This window comes from Rhineura floridana, chromosome 9 (assembly GCF_030035675.1).
Source record: "Rhineura floridana isolate rRhiFlo1 chromosome 9, rRhiFlo1.hap2, whole genome shotgun sequence".
Taxonomy (NCBI): Eukaryota; Metazoa; Chordata; class Lepidosauria; order Squamata; family Rhineuridae; genus Rhineura; species Rhineura floridana.
In genome coordinates this window covers 94,206,737-94,225,811 of record NC_084488.1, presented here as the reverse complement: position 1 = coordinate 94,225,811, position 19,075 = coordinate 94,206,737, and the positions used below count along the sequence as shown (strand labels likewise).

Sequence of the window (19,075 nt, the reverse complement as noted above, 5' to 3'; positions counted from 1 at the left end):
CACCAACTACACGATGAACACCACCACGTTAGGATCACATATGCCCATATGCAAGTAGGCTCACACAGATGCACTCCATACCTTGCCTAAATGGCTATGTAGGATTATTATTAATTGCATTTATATCCCAAACTTCTTCCAGCGATCTGAGGTTATGCTCCCAACAGCCCTGTGAGATAGGCTAGGCTGAAAGACAGTGACTGGCTGAATCACCCACTGAATTTTAGGGCTAAGTAGAGATTTGAACATGGGCCTCGCCAGTCCTAATCCAATACTCTAAGCATGACATAAGAGTACGAATCTTGCTGCACTCACATTGAATGTGTTCACATGGCCATGAAGATCTGGAATTTGGGAGCAAAGTCAGCAGACACTATCCCAATCCCCCCCCAAACACATCGGCATGCTCATTTCTACACAGATCGACATGTGGACAGAACCCTAGCTAATAATCAAAACAGGAAAATGCTTCAAAACTCCACACTAATATTCTAAGCAACACTACCTTCCATTTGTAACAGAGGGTAAGGGACAATCACACGATTTTGTGAAACAGATGCAAAAATAACTTAATTTCCCTTAGGTACTGTGCATCAGGCAGCAAAATACCTTGGATCTCCCCTGCTCTTTTTCCACCTATGCATAATTTCCCCACACAATGCAATTCTTACCCCAACTCATGTTTATTTCACACCACAAGCCCCAAACACTTTAGCCCTTCTTTATAATAGATGTTATTTCAACCCCCTAAAGATTTTCATGTCCTTTTCCTGCACTTTTTCCATATCTGCAATACCTTACCTCATAAATATGACATAATTTGAGTAGGGATGGGGTATAAATTCAATTCAGTTCACATTTAAAGGTGAATCTATCAAATTTGCACTTTCCGAAACTATGAGAACCAAAATACAGCTATCCTTCAAAATTAGTATTTACCCTAATTTTGCAATTCAGTTCTCTGACCAAACGATGTTTACAAAAATGCATATATTATGGAAAGGCATACATAAGTTAATATGTTAATGAAAATAACCTACAAAAATGCATTATTTTAGGGGAAATTGCTTGCAAAAATAGTATAGATTAGTCAAAACTGCATACAAAAATGTATTAGGAGAAATTCACACAAAAAAGTCTGTTCAGGGTTCTTGTCAGCTAGTCCAGGATACTGTAAACTATAAGCAGGGATTTCCAGCTTCTCTTCACTCCCCCAGTTTTCTGATTTTCTTTTCCAACTGACCCTCAACATTCTGTGGCTACTGAGCATGCTCAGCCCTCATTGGGCTGGGTGTGTGGGGGGTTGGGAGGTGCCTCTCTAAGGCCCAATATTGCTTCCATTTTTGTTGACACTCACCACCTTAGTATGCTAATAATGGGAGTGATTATATGGGAGTGGTTATATTACAGCTAGACCATACTGTTTTTAAAACATTTTTAACCAATACACTGCATTGCAATAACAAGATAGACTTCAGAATTTAACATTTGAATTTCAAAGTGAATTTTTTTTAAAAAAAATTAATGCCTTTTTGGACTGGCTGAATGAATGGATGAAGTGAATATACAATTTACTAAGTTCTATTTCAAGTAAGCTGTCAAATACAGAATGCTACTGCAGGCCAGCTGTCAGGTGCCATCAAATCCTGACTGCTGCTGTGTGTCACCTGTCAAATATTGTCAAATAAAAACTGCTGCATGTCAGATACCATCAGATGCCGAGTGCTGTTCCTAGCCAGCTGTCAGACACTGTCAAATCTAGATTGCTTCTTAGAAATCTTTCCATGTCTAATTCTGATGCCAACAATTATGTATTTGGTGAATATCTGCACAAACAGAGCATTCAGAGAATATTCACCATCAGAATCTGCAGAACAGAAATTTTGGGACCAAAAAAATAATTTTAGTTCTAGTTTGAACACTTAACCTGCAGTCCTAGCCTCACTTACCTGGGAATAAGCCCCACTGAATTCTATAGACTATCTTCTGTGTAGATGTGGTTAGGATTGCAGCCTAAGGATGTATTAAGTAGGGCTGTGCACAGACCCCCCTTTCCTCCCCAAGGCTCCAATCCAGGGGGGGACATCAGGATCGCTGCCTCTGCTCGTCAGGCAGGAAGGAGTGCTGTGGCTGCCTCTTCTTCCTGCTTGATGCCCCATCCTCTGAAAGCCCCAGGTCACTCTGGGTCATTGAACCTGACCCGTAGCAATCCATGACTGTCAGAACCCAACTCAGCCGAGACCCAAAGACATTTGAATGGGTCCAATATGGCTTGGGCCTTGGCCAAATCGGTGCATAGTCTTTGTATTGAGCCCTGGCTCAAACTGAAGCCCACCTTGCATGTGTGGCAGAGCAGGTTTTTATCTCACCATAAAGAAGACAGATGCTGTTGTAATGTTTAAATTGGGCCTTTCACTTAGAATTATCCTCCATTGCATGTCACAGCAGAAGCAAGGAAGAAAGGGGAAAGAGAAACCAAACTCACAACTCAGGAAAGCCGCTTAACTTCCTGGGCCTAAATAGATTAACCCTGTAGTGGCTTTCTGTCTCAACCCATTGGATATTAATTAAAGACTGTTGCTTATTTCAACAGCATGCTTATAAGCACATTTTCTTTTCCAATCAAAGCATCTTAGGCATCCTTGAAATGTGGGAGCTTATTTTTCATGGGTTAATAAAATTGTACCACCCAGTCAACTACCATTCTGAACCTGCCACAATGGACACACTTGAAGGAGAACCCCATCTGGCTTCAAGATCATTGAAAGATCCCATGGGCAGCAGCCTTTTAAAAGGGCAACACATATGGACCTTGACCATTTCGGGCCATGCAGCTATGTTAGGTACTTTGTTGCTGAGAAGATAATACCATGTTCCAAAACCCCACATGGTGGAAGGATAGGTTATAAGATGTCAGGAAGGACAAGCTATAACTATACCCCACAGCAAAGACTAAGATATAAAAGGGTAAGAAATCTAAACAATAATAATTCATAATAAATACAATCTAAATTCATCTAAATAAATCAGTGAGGGGTAGTTATCTCATAGCAGCTCTTTGTTTGAACAAATGCCTGAAAGAATTGTGGCCCCCTAAAACCAGATTCACAGAGCAAGCTTATGCATATTTAGGGAGAAGGGTCATAACTCAGTGGCAAAGCAAATGCATTGTTCAGTCCTTGTCATCTCCAAATACAACTGGGGGAAAGTCCCCTGTCTGAAACCTTGGAGAGCTGTTGCCAGTCATTGTAGACAATGCTGGGCTTAGATGGACCAGTGGTCTAACTCAGTACAAGGCAGTTTCCTATGTTCCTTCTTGGAAGTAAATCCTGCTGTGAGTCTTTGCCGCTGCAGAAACTTCCCCGGGTGTCTTTCTTCTGCTGTCAGTGTTCTGACAATTGAATGATATTTTAAGAGGCATTCCAGAGACGTGTCAGGGGTGAGTCAGGTGAGACTTGGGATCCAAATTCTTCTTGGTCCCCTGATATGTCCCTGGAATTGGGGGGCGGAGTACTTTAGCCCTGAAAATGATGCACTTATTTCATTATGATCAAATGGAGGGAAAATCATGGGGCAGGGGAACTGGGAAAAAACCCGGAAAAACACACTCCCCACCTTCTGCCCTCCCAGTGAGAGTCTGTCAGGGCTTTGGATTTGGTGACGTGTCTGCCTCCAATCTCTCTCCCCCCCCCTCCACTTTGGATTGCTCTTCCTATATATTTAGGATTGCAATCTCAGGCTCACCAAGTTTAAGACATATCCCACAATCAGTATGTAATGATGCAAATAGCATCCACTGCCTTTGCACAGTTTTCTGCTGGTTAGCTACAGGCTTTCCATGGGCATCTGGTTGGCCACTGTGAGAACAGGATGCTGGATTAGATGGTCCATTGGCCTGATCCGCTAGGGTTCTTCTTCTGTTCTTAAGTTTTTAGATTGTACTGGAAATGAATTTCCCATGCAATCAGAAACATTCCACTGGAATTCCAAAATTTTCAAGAGTCAGGCATACAGGATTTCTAGTGCCCATTAGGGAAATTGCTCTGTTAGTATTCACTACAAATCCATTGTGACTTTGCAACAAAAGGTCCTTAGTTTAAAAATTAAAATCAATGTATTGGGGCTGTAATGACTATTTATTTATTTATTCAGTTTCTTACCCACTGTTCATCACAAGATCCCAGGACTGGTTACGATAAAAAATTAAAATGATAAAATAAATAAAACACTTACAAGCAGAAAGCAAGTGTAAAAACAATTCCATATATAAAACAATGCAAACATTTAAATACAATTCCACATAAAAAACCGTTAAAAATAATTATAGAGATGGATACGTCTACATTACAGAGCGAGATGGAAGAGATATCTAAAGCTGCAATCCTATGTGTACTTTTTTGGAAGTTAGTTTAATTGAACCAAGTGGGACTTACTTCCACGTAAACACCTATAGAATTGAGTTGCCCATAAATTAACCACCAACACAAGAGAAGATCTCAATAAAATGTTCTTCCAGGTTTCTCAGGGGTCCAGTGATCTTGATCCATTGTCCTCAGAGAGGATGTGGGGGTAAACGGGCATTGCAGATATCACTGAGTTCTCCATGACATTGTGTTAGGGATGGGGGAGAAATTTGATTCAGCTGCATTTAAAGGAGAACTTACCTAATTTGCACTTTCCAAAACAATATGTGAATCAAAACACCCCAATACGTCAATATTCGCTCTTCTCTGAACTTTGCAATGCAGATTTCCACCTAGCTATATGTTCAAAAATGCATATAAGGTAAAGTGTGCATACAAATGCATATATTAGTGAAAATAGCATAAAAACATGTATTATATTAATGGAAATAGCTTTGCAAAAATTTGTATATTGAGCAAGACTGCACACAAAATGTGAATATTAGGAGAAATCTGCACTAAAATCCTGATGAATTTTCATGGGAACATTTTTTTAAAATCACAAACTGATGTGGAAATGTAGAAAAGTGAACTTAAGGATGGAAAAATGAGAAACCATAATTGAAATATCATATAGTCAGCCATCTCTACACTCTACACATGTCTCGGGCTTTGCCAGTGAAGGAACACCCTGTGGAGGCAGAATCATACACTCTGTAAAGAGTATGTTGCTATCAGTAACTGAAGAAATCAGATATCATTTTCTGTATGCAAATTGCTTTGGAGCTAATCACTGAAAAAGCAGTTGTTTCACTCCTTTCGGATATGTTTATTCGGTTCTAATTTATTGGTTTATGTAAATACACTCTCCACAAACAATTTTAAGCAATGACATTCATAATAAGCTTGTTAACAACAGTATCCCTCCCTCCCCCATATCTCATTACTCTTTCAACACGTTAACATATCTTTGTTCTGTGGACCAAAAAGGAGGGTGGGGGCTTCAAAATGGAGCATTGCACTGAATGACTCATCGCTGACTTTGCGGTCCTGTATCTATCAGATGAACGAAAGCTAAGCTGCTGGCAAACAGATAAAACTGGTTAGCTACCAACGTGGCCAAGACTGCCTCTTTGGGAGAAACAGGTTTATTCTAGTGACTATGGTGGCAAAGCAGGGGGTGGTGTTTCAGCACTCAAAATGGCATAGTGCAGTGGATAGAAATTTTGCAGTAAGCAAAGAATGCAGAAGTAAGGCAGCAACAAAGTCTTGCATATCACCATCTGACAAAGTTTCAAGTTCCTTGTCATCAATGCTTTCTTAGTAGGAATGTTCCCAGAATCTGAATTTCTCCCATATTTCAAAGTTACCTAGACTTGTTTTTGAAGTGGTACCAAAGTCTTCCATGAGTCTGTTGTTGTTTTTAATTATGTTTTTTATGAGATTTTTATTTTCTTACCCCCCCCAAAAAAAGCCACTGTGCAGACTTTTCTCTGAATATCTACCACTGTTGTGTTATTTTCATTTTTTGTCACAGAAGCTATTTCCTCTCCATCAGTGTCCCAGTATGCTGCTACGGTGGGGGCAACTGATGCCCACTAGACCTGGTAGGGCTGCTTTAGGAGTATGGCCAAAGAGGTCATGGGGGACAGGCCAAGTTATGGTTTTCTCCCTATCGTCCTCCGGTACTGTGTATACTGTGGATACTTAAGCATTCCAGTTTTGCATATAGCACTTAACTAAACTGTAAAGTGCCTTGCTTTGGTTCAGAAAGGATTCCAGCTGTCACTGCAGTATCATGGATAATAGTTATTGCCTAAAGATCTCCAGAGTTTATTTTTTAAAGAATAAAACCAACCCTGTAACCTGTAAGTTCCTTTCACTCAGAGAAAAAGATATGGCAGGTGGGCAAAGTCATGAAGCCAAAATATTAGAAAAAGGAGTCTTTCACACCATATGATCAGTTCTGAATACTGTAGCAGGACTTACCACATGTTCTTCCAGTATCCCACTGGTGTGGGGACTCAGACATTCACAGAAAGTATATTTAAGTCTCATGGTTTAAAATAAATAAAAAGGTCCAGTCTGGCCCAGTCCATTCTTGGGGCAGTTTGCCACCAAGAATCTCCTCTTCCTCCCACCCTGGCAATAAAAAGGCCTAGTTTGGCCCATGAAGAAACCAGATTTCCCCCCACTACCAGTTAGGGGCAGTTTGCCACCAAGAAGAACTTCCTCTCCCTTCACAACTCCCTACAATAAATATGGCCCAGTCCAGCCTATAAAGAAACCAAACCTGCTTTTAGAGTAGTTTGGCACCACTCCTCTCGCTGATTTGTTCTTGTTATGTGCCTTCAAGTCAATCACAACTTATGGCAACCCTAATAAGTGACCTCCAAGAGTATCTGTTGCGAACCACCCTGTTCAGATCTTGTAAATTCAGGTCTGTGGCTTTCTTTATGGAATCAATCCATCTCTTGTTTGGCCTTCCTCTTTTTCTACTGCCTTGTTTTTCCCAGCATTATTGTCTTTTCTAGTGAATCCTCATTATGTGTCCAAAGTATGATAATCTCAGTTTTATCATTTTAGCTTCTAGTGATAGTTCTGGTTTAATTTGTTCTAACACCCAATTATTTGTCTTTTTTGCAGTCCATGGTATGCGCGAAGCTCTCCTCCAACACCATATTTCAAATGAGTTGATTTTTCTCTTACCCACTTTTTTCACTGTCCAGCTTTCACATCCATACATAGAAATCGGGAATACCATGGTCTGAATGATCCTGACTTTAGTGTTCGGTGATACATCTTTGCATTTGAGGACCTTTTCTAGTTCTCTCATAGCTACCCTCCCCAGTCCTAGCCTTCTTCTGATTTCTTGACTATTGTCTCCATTTTGGTTAATGACTGTGCTCTCACTGATATGTTTCTGTATATCAGAGCATGCTCAGAACCAATGTGTGAATTTGATATAGGCTAAGACTACCAAGTGGGCCGTTCTTGAAGCAGTCTAGATTCCTCCCTGACTAGGGTTGCCAGGTCGGAACCATCCAAAAACCTGAGAAAACGGGGGCGGGCCCTAGTAATGTCACGGGGTGGGCCCTAGTGACATCACGGGGCGGGCCCTGGTGATGTCATGGGGTGGGCTCTAGTGACATCACGGGGTGGGCCCTAGTGATGTCATGGGTGGGCCCTAATTATGTCATTAAGCATGATACATTAAGTATCAACCACAGTTGCTTGGAGCATACAATTAAAAAAAAAATTCTCTGACTGGAAATTAAAATAGAAATCTTACCTAAAAGAGGGTGTTCCCAAGTCCAGCTGAAGTGACAAGGTCATTCCTTCTCACAAGCTTAGGGAGCATGGATGCAAAATGGAAATGGACTGCCTTCGTCGGTCCCGAATAGGGTTTTCATGGTAAGCGGTATTCAGAGGTGGTTTACTATTGCCTTCCTCTGAGGCTGAGAGGCAGTGACTGGTCCAAGGTCACCCAGTCAGCTTCATGGCTGTCTGAGGATTCAAACCCTGGTCTGCCAAGTCATAGTTCAACACTTTTAGGGAACATTTAATCTAGCTTACTTGCTTCTGGCAAGAAGGGTTTACGTACCCTCAGGCCAGGCCATTATAGGAAGAAAGGAGCTTAATGTTGCAGAGATGTTAGATGGGAGCACAGATGGATGCTGTAGTTTGTCATGGGTGGCGGGAACTCTAACTGCGAGGGGGAAACTACACTTCCAAGGATTCTTTGGGGGAAGTCATGCACTTTAAATGTGAGTTGGATGTGCATTATTTCTTGCTGTGAGCTGCTTTAGTTTCCTCTAGAAGCTAACAAGTAGGGCCCCAATACCAAAACAAAAAAATAAAAATTAACACATGGAAGGAATACACCAGGCATAGGGAACCATAGGACTTCCAGTTATGCCTCTGGTCCTGGGGAGTTGCAATTCAGAGCCATCCAGAAGGCCTAAAAAAAAAAAACAAGCAAAGCCCCCCCTTTTTTAAAAAAAAATTGAAATAAAATAACATAAGGTTGCCAGTGGTAAACTTACCAGAGCCAAACCCACAACATTTTAAAGGAATTTATACACCTACACACCTGATCATGTGTAAACAATTAAATAGCTGAAGTTAGCTCAAAGCTTGTAACTAAGCTACAATCCAATACACACTTACCTGGGAGTAAGTACCATTGAACCCAATGCAGCTTACTTCTGAGTAGACATGTATTGGTTTGTAGTAAGAAGTGGGGGATGATTATATTGGATGGCAGTGGTGAAAACAACCCTCAATCCTCTGCTGAAGCTTTCCTCTGAGTAGCTGCTTTTTGTGTTTATTTATTTAAGGCATGTATACCCCACCCTTTAGCCAAAAGGGCTGGGAGACTGTTACTTGCGTCTGCTGTATAATGGCCAAGGGTGTTGCTAGCAGCAATGCAGTGGCAAATTCAGGAGTGCAGGGTCCCTTCATGAAAGTCACAGCCACCCCTCCCACCTTTCCCTCTTCTGCTGCTGGGTTGAGAATGAGATCCTTGCTAATGCATTCTTCCACAACAGAGGTCCCTAGGAGCCTATAGGCATGAAAGGGGAGTGTATTAGCTACTGAGAAGAGTCTGCTCAGTGACTTATCTCCTTTTACTCTGATTGGCTCCAATCAGCAGGAAAGGACAAGGATGCATGTTAGAAGACTCTTCTAAGTGGCTAACACACTCCCCTGTCATGCCTATAGGCTCCTAGGGACCTCATAGAATGCTGGAAACACAGGGATTCTGCTGAGACCCTGCTCCCAAAAAAGTAAGGCATCTAAGACTCCCCGAGACCCTGGACGACTACACCCTTGTTGCTAAGTTCTTGAAAAACTCTGGGCAACAATCTGCATAAATGTATACAGTGCTTCTGGGCAAATTAAAATAGTGTGTGTACACACAATATATTTAAAGCATGTTTCTCGTTCCCCAAAGAATCCTGGGAACTGTTGTTTGTTAAGGGTGCTTGAAATTTTAGCTGTGAGGGGTAAACTACATTTCCACAATTCTTTCTGGGAAGCCGCACCCTTTAAATGTACGGTGTGTATGCAGCCTGGGATCTCACTGGCACTGTAGTTTGCTGCCCTATGAGCAAAATAAAAATAAACATGTGTTTTTAAAAAGTGGGGAGTAGCATATCTGGGTCTAGCAGAAAAGACCCAGGGCTCAACCTCCCCTGATAATGCCCCTAGCGATTGCAGATTATTATAAATAATAATTAATGCAGTTTATAGCAACCAAAAAAGACGGGTCTCTGCCCTGAGATGTTTAGAACAGAAAAATAAGATGAAGTCTTTCTTCTGGTTGACCCAATTCATTTTAGAGGAAAAGACTCTAAAGCCCATCCCAAGCCTAGTTACTCCAAAGCAATCCTCGCGAAATTCAGTGGGCTTTCTCCCACCCAAGCGTGTTTAGGATTGCAGTCTTCATCCTGGAGGAAGAACATGCTTTCTTGGAAGTAACTATCATAGGAGGTTCCCAAAGGGGGCACAAGGCTGCAGCAAGTTTTTCTGAGTAAATGAACACTTACAGAGAAAGAGAGAAAGAGAGAAAGAGAGAAAGAAAGAAAGAAAGAAAGAAAGAAAGAAAGAAAGAAAGAAAGAAAGAAAGAAAGAAAGAAAGAAAGAAAGAAAGAAAGAAAGAAAGAAAGAAAGAAAGAAAGGGTGGAGAGCAATTTCTGGTTTCACCAGCCCATGTATCTCCACCCCGAGCAGCTGCTACAGGCTGCTGGTGCTTGGGAGAAAAAGGCTCCCAAGCATGCAAGAGAAGAGGTGAGGGAGCCCTGGGATCAGTGAGGGAAAGAAGCGGAAGGGGGGATAGAGAAGGGGGAGGGAGAGAAGTACCAATGTTTCTCACGCAAAATAAAAATAAATAAATAAACAGACAAAGAAATCAAAGGGGGAGGGGAGAAAGGGGAGGGAAGTCAAGGACAGGGAGAGAGGATGCCTCTAAATGCAGGGGGGAGGTGGGATGCTATCCTGGGTGAGCTGGAGCTGGAAAAGAGGCAGCGCCCGATGTGTCATCCTCTTATTGCCTGCACTTGGAATGCCACTGCTCCCCGGCCACAGCTGCTCATCAGCTCTAGAACAGCTAGAACTCCCTAAAACCCTCAAAGCCGGGGCATTTGCCAGCCAGCCAACTCACCTCCTACTTGCTCCAATTTGCTCCACGCCGCGGAAGAAGCCTGGGTTTGGCTCTCATTGGGCCTCAGGGGCAGCCAATGAGAATGAGAGGTAGTGTTTGGGAAGGCAAATGGAGTCCTTCCCCTGAGGTGTGCACATCTGCATGCAAAGGAGAGAGAGAGAGAGAGAGAGGAGGCAAAGCAGATAGAAGAAGCAAGGGGAAAATTGGCGTCTGCATGACTGGCTCCTCGCTCCTGGGAGTCCACAATAGCCGGAGATTAAACAACATGGGGGCAATTCTGGCCGGAGGTGAGAAAAGCAGGGGCGGGGCCGGAGTCTCTGGCTGTTTGCTGGAGACCTGGCATCGCTATCCCTGACTCCTCCCTTGTTTGCTATAGTGGCTGTGTTATAGAGAGGCCTCTTAACAACAGATGAAGTAGAAGCCTTCTGAGAGGGCTGACAAGCAGGCAGACCAAGGGGACAGACCTCTTTGCCATAGCTACACTTTTGGATTAGGATTGGCTGAGTGGTACAGAGAGCTGATTAGCCAGAGAACAGTAGATTGATATAGATGTTTGCAGAGCTTCTTGGAGTTCAAATAGAAGTATAAGATGTGCGAGGAACAAGAAAGAGTTGTGTGGCTTTGAGAATTTGGGGGGGATTTTTTTTAATTGCATGACATTCTCACTGGGAGGGCTGTGCCCCAGTAGCCCCAATGGACTAGCCTCCACTGTGCTACGGGGATACAAAATGGCATGCAGGCAGGCAGCATAGTTGCTGGGACTGCTGTCCCTTGCAGCGGTAGCAGGAACAGCAAGAAACACCGTGACAAAAAAGAGTGAAGGTATGATACTGCCACTGCACATAGTGAGTGCCACTCCATGGTAAAATTCAGTGAAATTATGCCCCAATTTTGTGTCCCACAAATATGATAGATTGCCACCTGGAAACCTCACAGAAACTGGCCTTTCCAACAGAAGAAAAGATTTTGGGCCCTCCAAATTTTTGATGTTTCAAAGGTCTCCTAAAAATTCAGTTGTTCACCCAGGCCCATTGAACATTTGAAAATATTGTTTTGTTTCGTTACTGGCTTACTCTTTTAGATGATGGATTTTAAATGTATTTTATTATCTTCTTATCATTATTTGTATCTTTTTGCATTTTGAGTTTATAATGTCTATAAACAACTTAAGTATTTTTCCCATAAATGTTGCAGTTTATACATTTTCCAAACAAATATATTGTTCACAGCTCTATATTTGCTTCAGCTCCTTGGCATCTTCTTCCTTCTCTTTACAAAACTGAGGCACACATTTACATAGATTTTTACAATTTCAAAAAAGAAATCTAATTTCAATGTGATTGTGCCTCTAATTGTAGCAAGATCCTTTTAATGGGGTGTTCTGCTAATGCTCAGTGGTACAGTACCTGATTTGCATGTGTGAGTTCCCAGGTTCTATCTCTAGATAGAACAGGGGAGGACTCCGCCCTAAAGCCCTGGAGAGTGACTGCCAATACTTGTGGACAATAATGAGCCAGATGGGCCAATAGCCTGATTTGATTTAAGGCAACTTCTTTATGTAATGTTTTATCAATACGCCCTTGTGCACGTTGTGAATGAATGGAAAGAACTGTGGCAAGCTGCATGTTCCGATTCTAGCACTAATTTTGGAAATTCTCCTAGTTAACCTGGAATTCAGAAGAAGAGGACCCAGGGCAGAATGACCCAACAGAAACAAAAATGGAATGGAGGAATGTACTCAGCCCTTTTCTTAGTCTCCACAGATGCATACCTAGATCCGGCGACAGGAGTAGTCTTGAGCAGAGAGGTAAGAGTTCTGAACTAGTTGCGTTTGGAGATCACATCAGTTCCATCTAGCAATGCCCTGTCCACCTATCCCCTCCTGTCCCCTGGCAGCCAGCCTCAATAATTCCCCATAGTCTTGACCTGCACCTGCAGTTATTTGGTTTTCTTCGAAAACTCCACACTTCCCATGTGACTGGCCAGCCAGGTGGGTTTGATAGGCTCTCTCTGTTAACAGGACCAGCCTAAGACATTTTGCTGCCTGATGCAAAGAACCAGATGTCATCCTCAATCCAAGTACAGAAGCCAACTGAACCGGCACTTGAAACTTACTTCAGTACTGGTGATTGGACAGTGCCCTCCACTGCACCTGAGGGCAACTGTCTAGCTGAAGAGGTGCAGGGTAGAGTACATAACACAGACAGCTCTGGTCACTCCACATCTCTCAGCACCTGTCTCGCTCTGCGTAATGGCAGGGGTGGCCCTGATTGTTAATGAAATGTCCCTTTGATTCATGTCAATTTCTTCTATTCAGTCAGTCAGTCAATCTCTCTCTCTCTCTGGGCAGTGACACTGGCAGCCAGACATAAGCAATTTGCACTCTCTTCTGCATGCACTCTGATGGCTTACTAGCAGAAGGAACTGCTGGTCAAAAGGTGGTCACTGCAGTTTACTAATGCAACAGATGCCATTTGATTGGAGGGGTCAATGGGCTTTCACCTGACCCTATGAAACCTTAGGCTGACTGCACAGGACAGAACTATGTTATTTTGTCAGAGGAGGCTGGTGGCTCCAATGTCAGTGGAGCAGCGAATCCGCTCTGGGTACTGAACTTGAACGTTTGGACTAAAACCCGGAGTGGATTCACTGCCCCTCTGATATTGCAGCCACCAGCCTCCACTGTATTTTGTGAAACATGTCGTCCCAAACCTCTGTTTTACAGTCTCATACAGGATCATGTGAATTTGCCCTTGTAGAGCTCAGCAGGGAGGGGGCTGGGGACAAAACCAGAATTAGTTGCCTCTGCATATCATTCACTCTGCCCCCACCTATTGCTGGTCTCCCTGCCTTCCACCCTACCAGTCTCAATGGGCACCATCCATCACTGAAATACACTCTTACCCAGTAAGGTGAGGATGAGTTTGGCTTTCTTACTGAACCAGTCCCAATGGGCACCAGCCTTCACTGGTGAAGTCCCCCCTCCTACAGATGTTTGTGCTTTATTGTGGATGTCAGGGAAGGAGTGTGCAGCGTTGAAGGCAGGACAACTTGGTGTGACTCCACTCCTTGCCCCAAGCTGAACATGTGAGCTATTAACATCTAAATACAACTTAAGCAATTTGTCTTGAGGGACATCCCCATTGTTATTAAAGAGTTCTCTACTGACTTCACCAACTCCCCTACCTGGCGAAGATCAGCATTAGCCTACCTGACTTGATTATGGCTGTGCTTCCAATCTACCAGTTCCTGGCATGTGAAAATATACACTCATTCTCATGCACCTTGCTTTAGTGCAGAGTATATTATGGTTATACATTTGGGCCTTTCATCCAAACAAGTTGCTAGATGCTCAGGGCTGTTCCTAAGAACCTCATGGAATATCACCAGAGGCCATATCCAAATGTGCCAGAATTAATACCAAACTTTGTGCAAGAGGGCTTCTGTGTTGGTAACTGAGTGTTGCATTGCCTCACTACTACTTTATTTATTGTATTTATTTATTATTTGATTTATATCCCACCCTTCTTCCCAGCAGGAGCCCAGGGCGGCTTCCTTTTTCTAAGATCATAGTCATGTAGCTGGACTACAACATATCTTAATAGATAGGACATGGTATTTGTTTATGGTTTTTGTTTATGCATTTTCAATAGAAAATGCAAATAAACAATCTTACTCAAGCGTATCCCTTACTCCCACCCCCGACATTCCATATGTATATACTGTATGCTATTCACAAAGAGGTAAGTTATTGAATAAGTCATGTGTAAGTGTTGTGGTCAATTGTAGCCTTCAATTAATGTCATGTTCATTGTCTCAGCAGGTTACTCCAGAGATTGCCATGAGCTGATGATGGTGTCCTAGTCATGTTGCCTCTAATGTGTTGAATAAAGAAATGTACCATGTTTCCTCAAAGTCATCTTTGTTTGACATGTCTTTTAGAGCCTTCAGTTTTTTAGGGAGTTTTTCCATAAGCACAATGGTCCATATCTTCTCATACTATATCTCCAGTGTAGGCCCTGGTATTGAAACACTTTTCAGACATGTTCAGTGAACATGTGGAAAGGGGTTAATTGGGATCATGCTTACAGTCCCCTCTTTGAACCTTCACACGTTCATTTGAAGGTCTGGCTATAGTCTACCTATGCACACCCGAACAGGCTCTGTCTGTGCCTACATGTATACAACATTTTTCAGGGTTCTCGGTTGCAATGAGGGAACTTATGTACACATAAAGCTTGCATGTGTGTGTTCACTATTCATCTTCAGATAAATATGTGGAGGCTGGGAATAGGGGCACAGGGAGTCTCCAGATTGCCAGTATTTTGTGGGAGGGATTCAATTGCATTCTGGGAAATGTAGGTTTGCACAATTAAAGTGGATAAAAGCAAACTCTTGCCCTAGTACAACAAATCCACTTTTAAGAAGACACAGACTTTTTGAGGTTAGGAAAGTGATGGAAAAATGCATTAAAAAATGTGGAATGGACAATTGACTAACAGGAAGATCTGTAAACAACCCACAAGCAAATCTGGATGAACACTCATTGTATAATCTCCCTGCAAGCAAATCAGAAAGATGCTTTTAAAAGACCAGCTATAATCTTAACCTCTGTGTAAGCTTTATGCAAGCATATCAAGATGAATGCTCAATAAATAGGTCATCTGGAGGAGCCCTCTGATTCCCACCTACCCCTAGCCACATAATCACTGAACATCTGCAAAGAGTTTTGGGTTATAAGGAACTTCAAATGTGTACAACTGTACTGTTTCAGTTACAGCCATGTCTGAAGATGTGCCAAAACACAGTGTATGAACTACACATCAAGAATCTACCTGTGAGGGTTGGGACTGGCATTATGTGCCCATATCTGACAGAGAGATCTTGAGGTGTCTCTAAAGCAAGTCCAGGATGGCGCAAAGCATTTTGCTGTCTGAGGCAAAGCAGCAAATACCCCTGGCCATCCAAATCAAAATGCACAGTCCCCAAGGCCAGCCAAATTATTTTGGCACACAAGACAGAAAATCCCCCAAGGACCTCACCATTACAGTAAAAATACAGCAGTAATAAACTATCAATTTGCTACCCTTTCATGACACCCCAGATCAGCTGCCTGAGGCAGCGACCTGAGCTCAATCTGCCTAATGTTAGGGCCAGCCTCATGCAGATCCACAAGATCTCTGTGCCACACCCATGTCTTACAAAGTGAGAGAGCCCATATAGATAATCCCACTATTTTGTGGTAAGGTCTCGCCTCAGAACATATTCATCTGGAGCATCATCCTGCTAATCCTGCAAAGAGGATTTTAACACACATCAGGTGTTAACAAGAGCCATGGTACAGTCATCAGAATGTTAGCTTAGAACAGCGTTTCCCAACTAGTGGGCCACCAGATGTTGTTGGACCACAATTCCCATCTTTCCTGACCATTGGCAATGCTGGCTGAGGCTGATGGGAGTTGTGGTCCAACAACACCTGGTGGCCCACTAGTTGGGAAAGGCTGGCTTAGGACATAAGAAGAGCCCCTGTTGGGTCCATCTAGTCCAGCATCTGCTTCTCACAGTGGCCAACCAGATGCCTATGGGAAGTCTACAAACAGGACCTCAGTGCAATAGCAGTCTCCCCAATTGTGATTCACAGCAAATGGTATTCAGAAGCACACAGCCTTCAACAGTATGGGTAGAACATGGCTGTCCAGGAGAAGGGGGTGCCTTGTCCACTTTTGGCTTTGGCTCCACCCACTGCTGTCTTTGTTCTGCCCACTACTGGCATGTGGCCTCCAACAGATTACCTATAAGGAAACTCAGCCCTCAACAGCAACAGTCCTCCATTCCTGATCTATAGTGATGTTTGGCAACCGTGTAGCGCGCACAAGACTCAATATGGTTGTTACTTTCAACTTTGTTATTTGAGAATTCTGTCATTCTTGGGAACTTCAGAAGTCAAGTATTTCAGAAAAGGCAAGATGTTTTACTGATATAAACAAAAGGCCAATTATTATTATTATTATTATTATTATTATTATTATTAAAAATGACTCTATGAACGTTGACTTTTCTCTTTGGGGGCATTTTTTAAAATTAGTTTATTTCTTGTGCAATGAGATAAAATTATTTTTACTCCAGAGACTGATAGATAAGAGATTGATAGATTTAATTTCACATATCCTTGCTGAGCTTTATTTGGAAGGTGTGATTGGCTGCATAATAGGTATGACATTATTTTTGCTCCATGACTGGGTGATAATGTGTCAACCCTATAGTTTTTAATCACCTGTTTAACTTTAAGGTTTTAAGCAGTTGCATCAATTTAAATTCCATAGTCACATAGTCACTCACTGCTAGGGTTGCCAGGTTCAGGGCCTGAGACTGATCCTGTATCTTTAGGACAAGAGAAAGTCAGCCAAGTGCAGGTGTTCTTGCAACACTGTAATGGGAAAAACCACAAGGTGGAATTCCCCCTTCCCCCTGCACAACTTTTAAAGATACAGAAGACCTCATGGAGGCTGGGCCCATTACAGTGTTGCAACAACACCTGCACTTGGCTGACTTTCTCTTCTCCTAAAGATACAGGATCAGTCCCAGGCCCTGAACCTGGCAACCCTACTCACTGCACTAATGAGGAAGGGTGTGAAAAAACACCTCTGGCACTGAAACTCTTTAAATCTGAATCGGTGGATAAACAGGACTAGAAGTTCTTGGGTTTGCATTTGCTTAAAAGGAGAGAGAAAGAAAGCCAGGACATCTTAACCTTGCCCAAGCTTTTGTTTCAAAAAGTCATATAATCAGATTTGTCATCAGGACCTAGAAGTTCAATTAACCTTCCCTCTGCCATTCTGACAATGTACATTTACAGTTCTAACTGAGAAGGCTACATTTTTTTATGTACTGTGTTTGCACTCCTAAGTGAGAAAGCTAGAATTTCAGATACAGGTAACTAACTGCCTGTTTGGCAGTACTCAAGTAAGACATCTCAAGCAGCTGAGTCTTTATTTCTGTCAACCAATCCTTCATATAAAGTAGTCCCAGTACTAGTTCAAGTCCATGCATGCGCATTTCCAAATGTAACTCTTGCAACTGATGCAGTTTAACAAATCGTTTCTGTGGAGACAAATCTATGCATAAAGGAAGGAATTCCATATACGTTGCAAACAGAAGGTCCCAGGTTCAGACCCTTGCACCTCTAGTTAAAAGGATTGGGTAGAAGTTGGTGTGAAAGACCTCTGTCTGAGATCCTGGAGATCCACTACCAGTCAAAGTAGGTAATACTAAGGGAGATATGGAAATGATCTGAAGGTGTAATAAAGCAGCATCCTCTGTTCTAATTATCAAATTTGCACTTTCCAAAACAACACGAGAACTGAAACACAGCCATCCTTCAAATCCACACTTATTCAAATTTTATGATGTAATTCTCCAACCCAACAATGATTACAAAAATGCATATATTAAAGTGTGCATAAAAATGAATATGTTAGTGGAAATAACATACAAAAATGTATTATATTAGGAAAAATTGCTTCAAAAGAGTCTACATTAGTCAACACTGCCTACAAAAATGTGTTTATTAGGAGAAATTCACATGAAATGCTGAATACTTTTCATGAGGATTTTCTAAAAAATAAAACCACAAATTGCACTGAAATGTGGAGAACTGAATATTTTAGGAAGCAGATCTCTCCAGCTCAGTATTGTCTCTACACCAAGGATGAGAACCTGTGGCCCTCCGGCTGTTATTGAACTACAACTTTCATCATCCCTGACCATTGACTATGCTAGCTGAGGATGATGGGAGATGTTGTTGGACTCCATCTAGATAGTCACAGGTTCCACATCCCTAATCTACACTGATTGGCAGTGGTTCTCCAGAAATTCAGAATATGGGTCTTTCTCTGCCCTACCTGGAGATTCAGAGGACCTGAACATGGGGCCTTCTCCATGCAAACAAAGCATGTGCTCTACCACTGAGCAGTACTCCACTGACTCTGGGTGCTGTTCCTGAAACCTTATTGTGGACTTGCTGCTATTTGAAGGTTGCACTACATTTGCCCATTTGTTATAAAGAATGCTGTACATAAACAAACTTCACAGTGCCCATAGCTATCTTGACAACCACACATGTATACCACAATGGTGGGGGCCAGGGTCATGAACCTTCAAAAGATAAATGCATAGTTCCATTGAAGATGTCTTATTATGGCCTTTGCATATGTGTGTATACACAGGGTAGAGAAATCCCTCTCTAATGGGGAAGAGCCATAGCTCAGGGTTGAGGAGAGACAGAAGGATCTGTCAACACCATCATCATCATCATTTATTTGTATGCTGCCTTTCCATACTTAAACCATGTTCAAGGTGGCTTTACAATATCAAAAAACACATAATTCACTCAAATGGTTACAAAACTAAAAATGTAAATAGTCAAACAATAGTTGAAAACAATAAACTAATGAAAACATCTCAATAAATATACCATAACATTAAACAATCCCCACATACTTCATAATAA

General features: G+C 42.2%; 1 long non-coding RNA gene across 1 annotated transcript; it reads left to right on the top strand.

Annotated features, from left to right (window-relative positions):
* Positions 1-10,702: 10,702 nt before the first annotated feature.
* Positions 10,703-14,481, top strand: LOC133364458 (uncharacterized). Its single transcript, XR_009757948.1, has 3 exons — positions 10,703-10,853; positions 12,229-12,373; positions 14,390-14,481. It is a non-coding gene; the product is annotated as an uncharacterized LOC133364458 (long non-coding RNA).
* Positions 14,482-19,075: the final 4,594 nt, after the last annotated feature.